Source organism: Sus scrofa, chromosome 15, assembly GCF_000003025.6.
Source record: "Sus scrofa isolate TJ Tabasco breed Duroc chromosome 15, Sscrofa11.1, whole genome shotgun sequence".
Lineage (NCBI taxonomy): Eukaryota > Metazoa > Chordata > Mammalia > Artiodactyla > Suidae > Sus > Sus scrofa.
Genome location: NC_010457.5, coordinates 64,122,499 through 64,138,095, shown reverse-complemented (window position 1 = coordinate 64,138,095; position 15,597 = coordinate 64,122,499). Strand labels below are relative to the sequence as shown.

The 15,597-nt window shown below is 36.5% G+C and overlaps 1 long non-coding RNA gene across 2 annotated transcripts in view; it reads right to left on the bottom strand.

The window, feature by feature from the left end:
* Positions 1 to 15,394, bottom strand: part of LOC110257164 — a 36,354-nt gene extending 20,960 nt beyond the window's left edge. For both annotated transcript variants that reach the window (XR_002339411.1, XR_002339412.1), the window contains exon 1: positions 15,213 to 15,394. This is a non-coding gene — a long non-coding RNA (uncharacterized LOC110257164). The remainder of the gene's footprint in view (positions 1 to 15,212) is intronic.

Below are 15,597 nucleotides of genomic sequence, written 5' to 3'. Positions count from 1 at the left end.
AGTTACTATTTATTGTGATCTTTATTTCTTCAGATAGATCCATATTTCCAACTAATATCATTTTTCCTTCTAATTTAAGAGCTTCCTTTAACATTTTCCATACAGCGTATTTTCTGGTGGTGAACTTTTTCAGCATTTGTTCATCTGAAACCACTCTTATTTTGTCAGTCATTTTGAAAGATTTTTGTCATTGGGTATATAGAGTTGAATAAGCTGGAGGTGTTTCTCCTCTGTCTTCTCACTGTAATGTTTCTAAGAAGAACTATTTTGTTCTTTTTTTGTGTAACATTTCTTTGTTCTCTAGCTGCTTTTATGATTTTGTCTTTTTCACTAGTTATTAGCATTGTAGATACACCATGCCTTGCTGTAGTTTTTTTCATGTTTCTTTTTTGGGGGGGGTCTTTTTAGGTCTGCACCCATGGCATATGGAGGTTCCCAGGCTAGGGGTCAAATCAGAGCTGTAACCGCTGGCCTACGCTACAGCCACAGTAATATGAGATCCAAGCCATGTCTGTGACCTACACCACAGCTCACAGCAACACTGGGGCCTAATCCACTGAGCAAGGCCAGGGATCAAACATGCGTCCTCATGGATGTTAGTCAGATTCATTTCCACTGAGCCACAACAGGAATTCCTTTTCATGTTTCTTAAACATGTGTTTGTTGCACTTTTTGGATGTAAGTTTTTATAGTTGCTATTAAATTAAACAATCCAGCCATTACTTTGTCAATTGTTTTCCTGCCGTGCTCCTTTTTTTGGAGACTCCAATTATATGTTTGACTTTTTGAAGTAGACTCACAGCTTACTGCTTACTAATACTCTATGATAATCTACCTGTTTTTTGTCTGTTTTTTTCTGTGTTTCATTTGAGGTAGGTTTTTTTTTTTTTTTTTTAAGTGCCTTCTAATTTTCTAATCTTTTCTTCCACGATGTCTAATCTATCTTTTATTTCTAAAATTGAACTTGGGTGTTCTTTTCATAGAATTTATTTCACATGTTCAATATTTCCTCTACATTTGTTAAACACAGGAAATATAATAACTGTTTTACTGTACTTTTCTCCAAATTCTAGGATGTGTGTTAATTCTGGATCTATTTTGATTGGTTTTTCCCCTCGTTATATGTCATATTTCCCACTTCTCTGCATACTTGATAATTTCTCATGGATGCCTGAGATTGTAAATTTTACCTTTTCTTGTGCTGGGTATTTTTATGCCCCTGTAAACATTCTTGAACTTTGTTCAGAGACACAGTTAACTACTTGGAAGTTGATGTTTTCGAGTATTGCATTTAAAGATGTGTTTGACATGACGAGAGCAGTATTAATCTAGGGCTAATTATGTCCTACTATGGAAATGACACTCAACTGAGTACCAAATGTCCCAAGAATTATGAGATTTTCTAATATGAAGCTGGTTGAACCAGCAATATTCATGTGCCCTGTGTGAGCACTATTTCTTCTAGTTACTCTTACCCTAATCTTGGGTAATTTCCTTACATGCATTCAATACTCTGCTGAATGCTTGAGGGGAATCCTCAGGAGATCTCTAGAGTTGTCTGTCAAACTCACTCAAAACTATAAGCTGGAAAAAAGGCAGGGATAACTTCATTTATTTTCCATCTCATGGAGATCATTCTCCATCCTGTGTCTTACAAATCAGTGTAGAAATGGAAGAACAATATTCTACTTTTTTCTTTTGTTCCCCTATCATTTTTCAGAATATGAATTTTTCATAGTTTGACATGATTTAACAGATTACCTACCTGGGTCTCCTCATTTTCAGAGGAAAATCTTGTTCCGAGGACTCATTGCAGTAATCCTCCTTCTGGGAAGAAGGATGCTACTGTTTATGTCTGCAGCTGTTTCATTCTAGCATCTTGACTCTACCAATTTGGGGGTTCTTTCTTGACTCTCACGTAGGAGGACAATAGTCCCTCTTTGAAATGTTTCCACTAAATTTTCCATTTTAGTCATTGTACCAAGATTTTTAAAATTTGCTTGTGGGGAGTCCAACCTTCTTCCAATAGTATTCCCAGTCTGAGCCTAGCCATCACTACCTCCTCGCTTCTGTTGCAGAAAAAATTTCCCCCTGTCACTTTCTGGTGCCTGATTTTGGTTTTATGATCCAAGGTATAGGCAGATGCTGTAATTATTTTATTGCTTTGACTTTGACTTAAAAAGTGAGAGGAGCAAGTGCTTTCCTTCTGGACTGAACATGAATAGTTTCTTTCCAAGTCCTTCCATACAAGGCTTGGGAAGCTTGCTGGGCCCAATGAAGGCCTGACAGCTGCCTGAAACTCCCCTTCCTCCAAAAGACATAATTCACATCCATTACTCATAGAAGAAACTTTTGCTCTGGCCGCCAAGTCAGTCGTATTTTACAATTCAACCATAATCAGTAGCTCTTACATGAAGAATTATCAAGGACTTCCTAGGCCTTAAATAAAGTCGTAATTTGTTCTGATTTGGCTGTGAGTGTTCCTTGTATCATGCACAGTGTGTAGGAAGATAGCTTAATATGACTATTATTGCATCAAATCCTCAAGATTAACCTCCAAAATACCATGGTGTCTACCACAAGACATCAAAGACATTAGCCTAAGTACTGGGCTTGTTCCAACAGATGCATAAATGGTCATGATGCCACCTGTACTCTCAGGCTATTCATAGTCTTAGACATATTGCTCAGTCTATCAGACAGCATTATACAGCAACCTCTGAGTAACAGGTATATATCAAAATCCTGGGTGATCTATTTGACCCAAAGAATGTTCCTATTATTGTACGTTTATCATTGAATTTACTATCAGAGAAAAATCAGATGGCCCACATGTGAGAGAGGAGTAAATTTGCCAAGTTCTTGAAAAGGTATACATAATTGTTTGGGAAGGCATTTTTTTTCTATCAAAGTGACCAAATAAATATTTTAGTTTTTCTTTTGCTTGTTAAAGATGTTTTTCTAATTCCTCCTTTGAAATGCAAAGAGAACTAACATCTAAGATGTGTCGTTGTTGTTTTGTCTGAGAGGCAAACTTGTATAGAAGAAATGGCTTCTGAAGCAAGCTTTTCTAGATTCAAATCTTGGCTTTACCACTAATGAGTGGTATGACTCAAGGTAAGTTATTATGCCATGGAAGATTATTGTGAAGATAGAAAGAATTAATACATTTACATACTTAAAACAATGTCTAATAAGCATTAGCTATTCTTATTGTTGGAAATTTTTAAAAATATGATACATTCAAGGTGAGTAACTCTAATACTGGCTTAGAAACAACACAATTCAAAATGATTTTTAATTCTAGTATTTATCTGTACATTTCTTTTTCCTTAATTTTAACAGAGTCAATATATTTCTTTGACAAATTTGAGAGAGGCTTTCTGTGTCTGCGGGGACCCAGTTCTGCAGTCTGAGCTATCACACAAAGGCAGTGTGGCTTAGGCGTTCACATGACGCCTCCTCATATTCTTTTGCATTCCTGCCAAAACCATTTAGAGATAACAAATCAGAGTTGAACAGCAGCTTTCTAGACACAATTAGATGTCAAATTATTACTAATTAAACTCTTGCAGTTATGGTTCAAATTAAAATAGTTTATTGTTCGAATTAAGGTCTTTATGAATAACTAATATCCAGCATTTCCTTATAGTAGAATGAGCTCTAAGTCTGCTCACAATATTGACCTTATGAATGTTTGTTCTCTTTTTGGGGTTGTTGTTTTTAAGGAGTCCTATCCATATAACCACAAACCAGAATCAAATGGTCATATTAAGTATATAGGAAGAAGAAGATTGAATGAACTGACAAATCAAGTTTTTTTTTTTTTTACACCCATAGTACAGGATGAAAATGAACTCCAACTAATTTGGACTTTCTTTCAATTGTATTGATTCTCCTATGAAGAGAAAATGAGAATTATGTTTGACTTTCTGAAATGTGTATTTTTTTAACATTATAGAAACCCTCAGTACTGTTTGTCAATATTAATTTTAAAGTGCCCTATTCCCACTGTATTGTGCATAGTGCCATTTCGAAAATTAAACTACATGTCATATCAATTGCTTCTGTCCTAATTAGCAGGAACCATGAAGTTTTACACTATCCATTACGTTATGGGAATTAATTGCAAAATATTTCTTGACTGGTAATTGATTTACTAGAGTTAATGTGAAGCTTATTTTTCTGTGAGTTCACTAGGAAGTGGAAGAAACAATGACTTTGGGATTTTGACAAATGGTAAACAGGCCAGAGACATTGGGTTTTTGTCTTGAAGCCCTCTCTCCAGCAATTATATTTTGTCTACCAGTTGAGACTACTCAAAGTGAAAGACAGAGCAAGCGCACGAAGGCGAATTAGTTGGTGAAAGAAGAATGCAGTTCTCTAATACTTGAAGTTATTTCTAGTCTCACTATGAGCTTTTAGTTTAGATATTCCCTTTTCTGAGCTTTGCTATTCAGGAATGCTTTTTCTTCGAAGTTTATATCTTTCTAGTTTTGACTCTATTACCTACTGCTTAGCATATTTATATGTGGAGAATTAAGATTTATAATCAGTAAACATCCTCGAAATCTGGTTTTATATATTGATGCATTTGGTTTTTTTTAGTCTCCTTCAACAGATCATCACCTTTTTTGCTTTCATAAGAGAAATGGAACTTTAGATAATAGTAGAATGGCATCTGCTAAAAAGTACTTTTTTATACAAACAAGGCAGAAAAGCCAGTAATTTGCAGAGATGACCAGGCATGTTAACTTTACTGTGTCTTTTCTGCTTAAGAATTCAAGGCAAACTTGTCAGTAATAATTGTCAAAGTAATTTTTAAAAACCTGTGATTCCCTCTTCTATTAGTTTTAATAAAGAGTCACTGCTCCCTAAGCTTGCTTGGTGAAGTATTACCTATAAGCAAGACAGAAGACAAACATGTATGATATTGACAGCTGTAGAAAGTAGGTCCCTAATGATGGCAATTAAGATGTAAAAGTTACTTTTTGAAAATAGTCAACCCTAAATTAAGTTCCTTTTGAAGACATAACTTGAGTCCTAGAGAGCTGATAACTGAAACTAGGAGTGGGCAACTGATTTTTCATCTAAACTAGAAGCAGAAGTTTTGCTCTGATGAATGGCAAAATTGTGAACTAAAGGGAAAAAGACTCCACAATATCTGAATCAACCCAATACAGGTATCCAGTCACTGACATAATTCATGCAGACAATATCTTTTATAATATAAATATATCATTATTGAGATAATATAAGAACAGTAACTTTCTCACTATGTATTGAAGTAGGAGTGAAATCATTGTCTTATTTTTAAAAAATGCTTACATTCCTCTGGTTAATGATAATGATTTACATTTTTAGTTAGATAATTTAGATCTGTTCTGGAACTTGTCAGGTTTATGTTGTTATGACTATAGAACTTAAGCCATTATGCTGGTATTCGGGCAAGTTCAATATCCATTTAATCAACTTACCATATTGTGCTTCACTGTGTATATAGGAAACACAATATGATTTGCAGTGCTATAATTGTTATAATTGGCAATTTTATAGTGGTCGAAGTAGAAACATAAAGCAGAACTCTGAGACTAGATTGAAAGAATAACTGGCCTGCAAGCTTCCTGGGTGAGTAAATGAATGAGTGAATGAATGAAGGAAGGAATGGATGCATTGTCTTTATTGGGTCAGACTTGCTTTCTAAAACCTCATGGAAGCTCCCTGAAATACATCTTTGATATGAACACTGGATGCTCTACAGAGGGTTGTGCTCGTAGTGGATTAATTTGTTATGTTAGGTGCATGCAACTTGAGTGGGGTAATAAGTCAGATGCCACCCAATGCTTACAGAACTTGTAAGGAGAAAAATTCAATAATAAATGATTCTTTGTCAAATGTGGCTAACAATGTATGAAGAAGTTGAGATGGCACCTAATGTAAGGAGACCAGGAGAAGAAGAGGAGGCTAGTGAATCTGCTGTCACTAAAGTCATGTTTTACAGCTTGACTTTTTCCTACTGCCATGCAGCTTAGGAGGAGAGACATCAATTATTGTCAACATGTCATTCAATTATTTTTTTTAACCATCAGCTCAGAGAGAAATCATCTCAATGTCAATGTCACATTTTGGGAGAGATGGATGGGAAGAAATAATTCATGTTTGAAGGCAATCGTCTAAATTTACAGCTGTATATGATCAAACAACTATTGACGCTTGAGAGTTTCCAATTGCTGGTAATAGACTGGAAAAAAAGATAATGTGTTTGATCGATCAGCATGAACAAATTTCATTTAGGGGATCAATAACAGTTTATACTTGACAGAGCTGAGGGACCACATTTATTTTTCCCTTTGATTGAATAAATGTTTTCAATGGGACTGCAAATGTAATGCAATCCTAACCATTTCTTAACTTGAGGCACAGCTTGGGCTGAGGTGTTATTGCAAGCTAGGTGTATTTAAAACTAATATACAGCAAAGTGGATAGCCAGAGGCTGAAGCAGTTGAATGAAACTAATGTAAAGTTTATTAAAACATAACACATGGTAAGAGAAAGGTTTCATTTTCTTGGTGTCGAGCAATGGGAAAAAAGGGAAAGAGACATCCCATTTCATGGTGCTAAGCTTTTTTGAGTTCTGTTTTTTTTTTTTTTCCTTGTCTCCCTCTCTTTTTATGGAGATTAAATCCTTCAATGAATGAAATAAATTATGAAGAATATTAAATAGTAAAATAGAATCAAATACCTGTGACTGATAACCCCAGGGTGAATCTCTTCATAGCACTTGCAGCATGACCTGCTCTGGCATTCTGTATACACATCTGGCTAGCTCTTTTCCCCTAGAACCATCTTCCTACTCAATACAGTACTTAGCTCAGTAAAGGTTTGTTGAATGAATAAATGGTTGAAAAAAATGCCTACTGATAGTGATTTCCCACCAAAGGAACTTATATTTGATTTGTGCTATTTTATTGGGCTCCATAGGTAGGCCTGAGTTTTGGGGTGTACAGAATGGAAATTCACCTCATTTTCCAGATACACAGGTCACGTGCAACTCAGCAAAAGATATCAGCTAAGGGAGTGAGGTTTTCCACCGGCTGTCTGAAACATTTTAGGTAGGTATTTTGGTAGTTCTGGTTACAAAAGATGAAACTGGCATTTTAAACAGAGGAATCCCCTGATCACTTTTGGTTTTCTTTCACATTAAAGAGAAATAATTCTTTAAAACATCAATTTCCAACTGACAAGCTGGGAGTCATTTTCATTAGCCTTTAGGATTCTTTCCTCTGAAGGACTGTCATTTCTGCCCCCCTATGTTTCCTCTCTGGTATTAGAAAACACGAATTCTAGATGCACAGCTTCTCCTCTGCCTTAGTTATAATAGCAGCAAGCTCTCTCCAGAGGCCTTGGGTGATTCTCAATGATAGTTGAAATAACTCTATTGCTAATCTATGTTTCTTTTCACAAAGATATAGTGGCACAACATACAGTAGCAGGGCAATCAAGATATTTTATGCAAATGCCTTCAATTCAGGTGTCACTTAGAAAAAGAGAGGGTAAAATTTCCTCAGCAAAGAGGAACAATGCGTAAAAATTCTTCCCCCAAGAGGCTGGAGTTACATTGCCCTGTAATTAAGTTTGTGATGATACAAATGACAAGCGTGCCTTGAAAAGTGGGGGAAATGCCAATAGTACATGCAGCGCCTGGTTCCAGCTGCCTCAGCCAGCGCCACGTTCCCCGGCATGTGCCTCCGAGTGAGAGCTGAGCTGGTGAGAAGCTGCTCCTGAGGACGAGAGCTGTGCCAGGTCTATTTTAGGATTGGGGCTTTGAATTGTTGAAAATGCATATTGTTTGTGTATATCTCACAAAGGCAAATGCCAGCTCTGAATGCCCCAGGCTGCTTGTATGTCAAATGATGAAGTCTTCAAGTCCTCAAGCCCAGGGGTCATTATCAATGGTACTTCCAGGTCAGGGTATATGAAGCAGAGTTTGGGGCAATGGTTGACCTTTGGATGGCACTTGAGGGTAATGGCTTCTTAGGGCATAAATAATCATTTTTAATTTGTTTGTCTGATTTCTATTTGTTTAAGGATGCAAATGTATTATAACATATGTGACTTACAGATACTCTTAGGGGAAAGGAAAAGCAGTTTCCATAGCATTTCTCTCTTTCTAAATCAAACACTTAATGAAGGAAAAGAGATGGCAGAATAAATACTAGAGATTAGTCAATTATATACTGCTACTTTGCAGTTTGGGATGATCACTTTAAAATGGTATTTTTTATTAGCATATAGTTGATTTACAGTGCTATGTCAATTTCTGCTATATAGCATAGTGACCCAGTCATATATATATAAATACATACACATTATTTTTCTCATACTATCTTCTATTATGTTCTACCCCAAAAGATTGGACATAATTCCCTGTGTAATACAGTAGGATCCCATTGCTTATTCATTCTAAATGTAATAGTTTGCATCTACCAACCCCAAACTCCCCATTCATCCCACTCCCTCCCCCTGCCCCCCTGGCAACCACAAGTCTGCTCTCCATGTTCATGATCTGCTTCTGTTTTGTAGATAGGATAAAATGGCATTTTTAGGTGATCGGGAATACAAAACTCCCTCAATATCACAAAACACTCTTTGTTGTTTTCCTCATATGTTGCTATAATTTAAAATGGCTTGATGATGCCTTACAAACCTTCCATCTATTTATATACCTTTGCCTTTAAAGCAGAGTTTTTTGTTTTTGTTTTGGAGGGAAAAAATGTTCATACTATGCTTATTTTTGGACTGAATTACCTTCTGATGTCATTGTTCTCTTTTCACTTCCATGGAAGTATAAAAGTTGAAAATGAAGTGTAATAATAAATCTCAGAATAATAAACAATACTCATGGTTTCAATCAGCTTCCTTCTAGGGCTACCAACTAGCACCTACTATTCTTAACACACTGAAGGTTGAAAAAATAAAACCTAAGGTTTCCAACTTAACTAGCAAAATAGGGCAGAGAGAATCCTGGAAATACAGCAATGAGCAATAATTATTACATTTTTAAAATTAACTGTTAAAAGTGATTTATTCAATGATGCATGAGTGGCATGTTTCTGTTGTAGTGAAAATTCACATTGGCTTCACAGATGGTATAAGGTCTCTGAACAATGCATGGTAAAACATGGCTTTACATAAAGATAACTATTGTAATAGGTAAGGTGACATTAGCTACTTTAACAATAGCAGTGACAAATGGGTAATGGCACAAATATAATAGAAATTTATATTTTAGTCTCATAAAATCCAAAACATATTCTGAATTGATGGCTACCTTTCCTTGAAGTGGTAACACAAGGAGCCAGACTCCTTTGTCTTATAATTTTGCCTTCTTCAAGCATGGCTCCCAAACACAGCCAAGAGCCCCTCCTTCCAGGCTGGCAGAGAGAGAAAGAGCATGAAAGACCGTGCGTGGGAGGCGGTCCAGTTTCGCGGGTCAGTTTTCTCTACTCAAAAGTTATCCATGAGAGGTGGGTTTAGTGGCCACACCCAACTCCAAGGAAGGGAGAGAAATACAGTTTCTTTGTGTTCTGAGGAAGAAGAACTAGGTTTATTTTTATTTTTTTTTTAAATTTTGTTGCTTTTTAGGGCCGCACCCACAGCATACGGAAGTTCCCAAGCTAGGGGTAGAATCGGAGCTACAGCTGCTGGCCTACACCACAGCCACAGCAACTCAGGATCCGAGCTGCATCTGCGACCCACACCACAGCTTATGGCAATGCCAGATCCTTAACCTACCGACCGGGACCGGGGATCGAACCAGCATGCTCATGGATACTAGTCAGATTCGTTTCCACTGAGCCACAACAAGAACTCCCAAGAACTAGATTTAGTTGAAGAGCTCCTCAGTGTCTGGCACAGCTATGATATTTTAAAATGATATCCCCTCACTCTTAGTTCCAGTGACAATAAACTCCCTGGTGGGTGTAACATTTTATACAAGAATCCCCAGAAGAGATGCATTTCTTTCTCTCAGAGTAAGAGTTTTTGAATAACTGCACTTTGCACTGTCGGGATGATGCACACACTTTGGAAGAAGATATGGCAAAGGTCCCAGCCCTCTTGGAGAGCTGCTGCAACTGTGGAGAGAGGTGATGGAAGCAGAAGTCAGCTCCACTGTCAACCTTATGTTGGGTCTCTGGCTTCCAGACAGCGCTGGTTTCTATCCAGACCCAAGGAATGGTCATGCTTGGAAGCAAGTGATCCTATCTAATACGTTCCCATTGGCTTGGCTACTGAAACACCAGCTAGTTAAGCAGTAGGTGGTAAACACGTTCTAAAAAATTCTAGTTTTTTAGTAGCTGACTTCATCTTTTGCTCTTTCAACAAAACCTAATATAATCAGTTGTATATATTGATAAATGAAGTGACATGGGTACCTTAAAAATAACACATTTACCTCAATCATCATATTTAGATCTTTTCCTTTCACTTAATTGTTTAAAGAATTGCATGCTATTTCATACATGTGCTCATTTCCAGGAGTCATTATTGCTATTGTTCCACCTGTGACATTTGCAACTTCACGTCTCTGTAATGCTCCAGCTGTTTTCTTGTCCTTCTTTTTTCCCCTTTCCTTTTTCTTTCTCATGTTCCTTAACCTCTGCCCCTGAGACTAATAAATTAAGTTCCTAGTTTGTGGAGATGCTGTCTGTTCCTGAATGGTAATGAATGCCTCCTCATTAATCAGAGAGCAGAGATCCTGACGGAGATGTTCCCTCTTCTCCAGTGAACCAGATGTCACAGTGCTATGTCAGGGGCTTGTAATGAGCCCTTGGTCTCTATTTTCTATTTTTTTGTGTGTGTGTTCAGCATCCAGGTAAAATCCATGGAAAGGACACAAAGATTATGCAAACAATGACCCAAATGGTATCACTGAGAGTGCAGATCCTAGGCTAGTTTTGTAAATGAAAAAAGGTTAAACTTTTCTTTAGAGCAATGGGATAATTTAATAATTACCCCCTCTAATTACCACTATTTATGTATGTATTTCACCTACTAGAGGTTATGAAATTTCTCTGAGAAACTAAGAAATACAATTGGCATTTGTTATAATAAAATTGATCTGGTGAATAACCTACTAAATTCACCTTGTCTTTTCAGACCTCAGGACAAATAACTATCATGAATATCTGTTGATTCCTTGATTCCAAAATAAATAGTAAAACATGAATGAAATATTTAAAGAGAAATTACTTACTTAGTCATTTTGGCTAAGGTACTGTTGAAATAAAATTATATTTTAATTGAATCGAGAACTTTTTATGTAAGTATAATTACAGACTTCTGACCATGTGGATAGTTTGTGAACATTAGTTCACTTTCCACATTCTCAAAATCCAGGACTGGCAGCTCTGGTGGCTGGTGTCTACTATCAATTGACTGACTTTTCTCTGGACCTAGCCTTAATTTTGACTTGTATATATTTAAACTAGCTATTACACCTGAAAGAAACCCCCTTGTCACCATCTGCACATAGTATTCTTCCTCTCCTTCTACAAAATTCAAATGAAATGTTTTCTTTGAGTTCCTCCCTCACCAAGAAGAGTTGACCATTCTGACTTTATGCCACTATTGTGTCTAGCACATACGTCTATGTGATTGTACTTATCATATTGTATGAAAATTCTTTATGCATACATTTTTTCCTTACAACCATTAAATCTTATTTTTCCATATCTAGCTTTTTGTATATCTAGAGGTGGCTACCTAGAAAGTCCTAGATATATGTCAGCTTAATGGAACTAGCATTCATAGATGTCAGCTTCTTAAAGGCAGGAATCATAATTATATTCTTCACTATTCTATGCTCAGTACTAAACATGACATCTTAAAAAAAGGTGCCTATTACACATTTGTTTAATGAATGACAAGTAGATTAATAAATATATCAATAGTTTTTTGTTTGAAAATATCAGCTCAGGTTCATCTCAGCTCTAGCTATAGTCATTATTGTCTTAAGAAATTTTTAAATTACTAGATTGTTGATATGATGGGTATACTATGTTTTGAAAGATAGTTTAACTTGAAAGAAGAGAAAGTTAATTTAAAAACAAATTATTCTCTTAAGTCATTCTTCAAAAATGGGCTTTAACATTGGTCCTTTTATGCCTTTCATTATGTGCTTCATGTAAGATCAGAAGGATTTTTAAACTTTGTGCCACCATGTATATGCTTTATTATCTGTCCCTTCTGCTGCCACTTTTAACTTGCGTAATTTTTTTTTTTTTTTTTTTGGTCTTTTTAGAGCCACACTGGAAATGTATGGAGGCTGCTGGACTACACCACAGCACAACAACCCAGGATCTGAGCCATGTCTGTGACCTACACCGAAGATCACAGCAACGCCGAATCCTTAACCCACTGAGGGAGGCCAGGGATCAAACCAGAGTCCACATGGATACTAGTCAGATTCATTTCCACTGAGCCACGAGGGGAACTCCCTAACTTGTGTAGTCTTAATTAGTCTCTTCATTTCAAAACTGGAGATAATTCTGACTGACTTTTAAGGATGGTGTAAAGCCAACTTGTAGGAAAGTGGTTTGTTATCCAGAAAGCGCCATGCAAAGGAAATTGTTCTTCCTATCCATATACATCTCTAATTTTAAAATTATTCTTTACATCTAAACCAAGCCTCTTTCCTAAACTTTAACAGTATTCTAAGAAGTACCTGTCCTGCGGATCTGAAGGTTAACTATTTACCTCCATTTGGTGAAGGAGTGTATATTCTATTTAATATAAAGAGAGAAATTCAATATTTTCAATATCCTCTTCTCCACATGCATTAGTTGGCCTGGGCTGCCATAAAAAAATACCACAGACTAGGAAGTGGCCTAAACAACAGAAATTTGTTTTTCACAGTTCTAAAGCCTGAGAAGTCCAAGATTAAGGTGCTGGTTGATCTATTCCTGGCTTGCAGACAGACCCCTTGTCACTGTGTTCTCCTTCAGCAGAGAGAGTGAGCACTTTGGAGTCTCTTCTTATAAGAACACTAATCCTACTGGATCGGGACCCTACCCTTATGACCTCATTTCGCTTTAATACTTCTGTAAAGGTGCTATTTCCAAATACTATCATTTGGGGTTTGGGACTTCAACATACAATTTTTTGGGAGACACAATTCAGCTCACAGCATCACACCACACAAACTTTTTTCATGCTGTGTCATCAGTGGACAACTATGCTTCATCCTGGTTACATGTGTTTTAGTTAGCTGGCAATGTATGTATGTGTGCATATACATACATATGTGTGTGTGTATATATATGTATATATATATGTGTGTGTGTGTGTGTGTATACAAAATAACATTATAATATATATTATATAATACATTAAATATTATATTATATTTATTGTTTTTGTTTTATTTTTGTAAAAACCCCAATATTCCCATCCCATAGCCTCTATTAGATGTGATTAAAGTTTAATCAGGATTTATTTATTTATTTATTTTTGGCCAGGAAGAAAAAATTCTCCACTACATTTTTGTTAATGTTATGAATTAGCAAGAGATATTCAGAAATAGAGTTGCCTACATGTTGTTTGAAAATTGTTTACAGCAAATAATGAACAAAGCAAATCAGATTGCCAAAGGCCTAGCTGTTGAGAAAGTGTAGCACATTATTAATTAAAATACAAGTCAGCTTTTCCAGCACTTGTAGCCCGTGGGTATCGAATGTACTCCACTTGATTGAATCAGGTAGTGGCAGCACAGGCATTTTTTATTTTGTGCTAGAAGGGATAACAAAAATGTAAAGCTGTTCTCTGCTACTTCATTTGAAAAAATATTATTTTGGAATGAAGGCCCCACCAGCTGCAACAGACAAGCAGAAATAATATAAAATCTACATTATACCCTTGCACTGTGATTTTAAACAAGGGGTTACAACCTCAGACACTCTCATGGCATTGTATTATAGGCAGACCTTTGTCTATGGCAAGGAAACAGTTTCCATGGAGATACAAAAAGGCATTTGACAATGGTCACTGTTTTGGTGAAGAAAATTAATCCAAGCAGGAGACCAGTTTGTAGTTATATAAGATTTTTTTTTTTTTTTTCCCCATGCAGGAGGAGGAGAAAAAGAGTGTTGAGATGTAGCACAGAAGAAAAGCATACCTGCCTTTTGGGTATTCTTTTTAACATGCTGAAGTCAGTGAAATTTGGAGAAAACACTAAGTATGTTTCCACTTTCAATGCTGATGGGAATTCTCAGGTGAAAGAAAAAATAGAAAATAGTAAAGAGAATGTGATCTTTTATAATACACTTAAATATTTAGCTCACCCCTAGGGTAAGTAAGCGGAAATAATGCTCAGAGTTTTTTTGTTTTTGTTTTTAAATTCAAACACTATTAACCATTAAAGTAGGAGCTGGCACTTTTCATTCTGCCTTGTTCCAAGCTTTTCATAGACAGATACCACTTTTTATTCATAACCGCATATCTTTATCCCAACATTCTGGAAAATAATTGAAACAGATTTTCCATAAATGTTTGTTCAATGCCATGAACACATCAAACTGTGATGCTTCATAGAACAATAAATGCTTTAATTTGAAAGGACTTAGGATGCTACCTAGAAAGCCAGCTCTACCCAAGTCACAAGCCCAGCTAGGTTCCATTTAGACAATTTAGCAATATCCATTAACAAATTTCAGGCCACTAGCATTTGAGAAAACATTTAAAAATTTTAGAAGAGTTACAAACTACCTAGTGAAGAAATAGTCTCTGTAACAATGGACAGAACCACTGTTGACAAAGAGTAAAACAGAGTTGAGTCAAACACTTTGTTGACCTGTGGCATCTTGGTTTCATTCCCACTGCATGTGTATTTCTGGGTGGAATTAGTAACCCCTGGCCAGTAGATTAAACATCTCCCTCCTCTATTTCACTTACACATTTGAAATCTTTATACCAATGGATCAGATTAATCTCTGTCTTTTGCAAGCAGGTTTTCTGAATTTTAAGTTACTGCATTCCTACAGCTCTCAAGTTAAGGCATTCAGTGGAGCAAATTGAATGGCAATCAGATTCATTCAATTCTGTTCCCTGTTTTAGCCCAGGTCTACCATATTCTAATTCATGATCATTAGTTGAGAGGTAGTTTTTACCCTGAAAGTTTACTTGAACTTTGTTCATCATTTTGAAAGCTTTACCTGAGTAAGGAAGCTCTTCACTGATCTTGGTTCATGATGGCCTGACGTGTTCCTCTGAGGAGAGATGTCAGCTATGTGTCACGCAGCCACAGTGGGAAGGAGAGGCTCCTGACTCAGTTCCAGAAGCAACTTCCCGTCTAGCCTACTAGAAGCGATGTTCTGCAATGGCTGATTCCATGTCTCCTCCCTCCCTCCTTCCCTCTTTCTCTTTACTCCCTTTCTCCCCCTCTCATAAAATACATGCAAAATCTGTCTGTTTCTTCCCTATGTTTTGTCTTCTCCCATTCCTTCTTTCCAGTGCTCAGTATGTGATCATTATATTTTTTTCCAGTCATTTTTAAGCCCTTCTCTTGTCAACTCTCTCTCTACAATTCCCTCTCCCCTT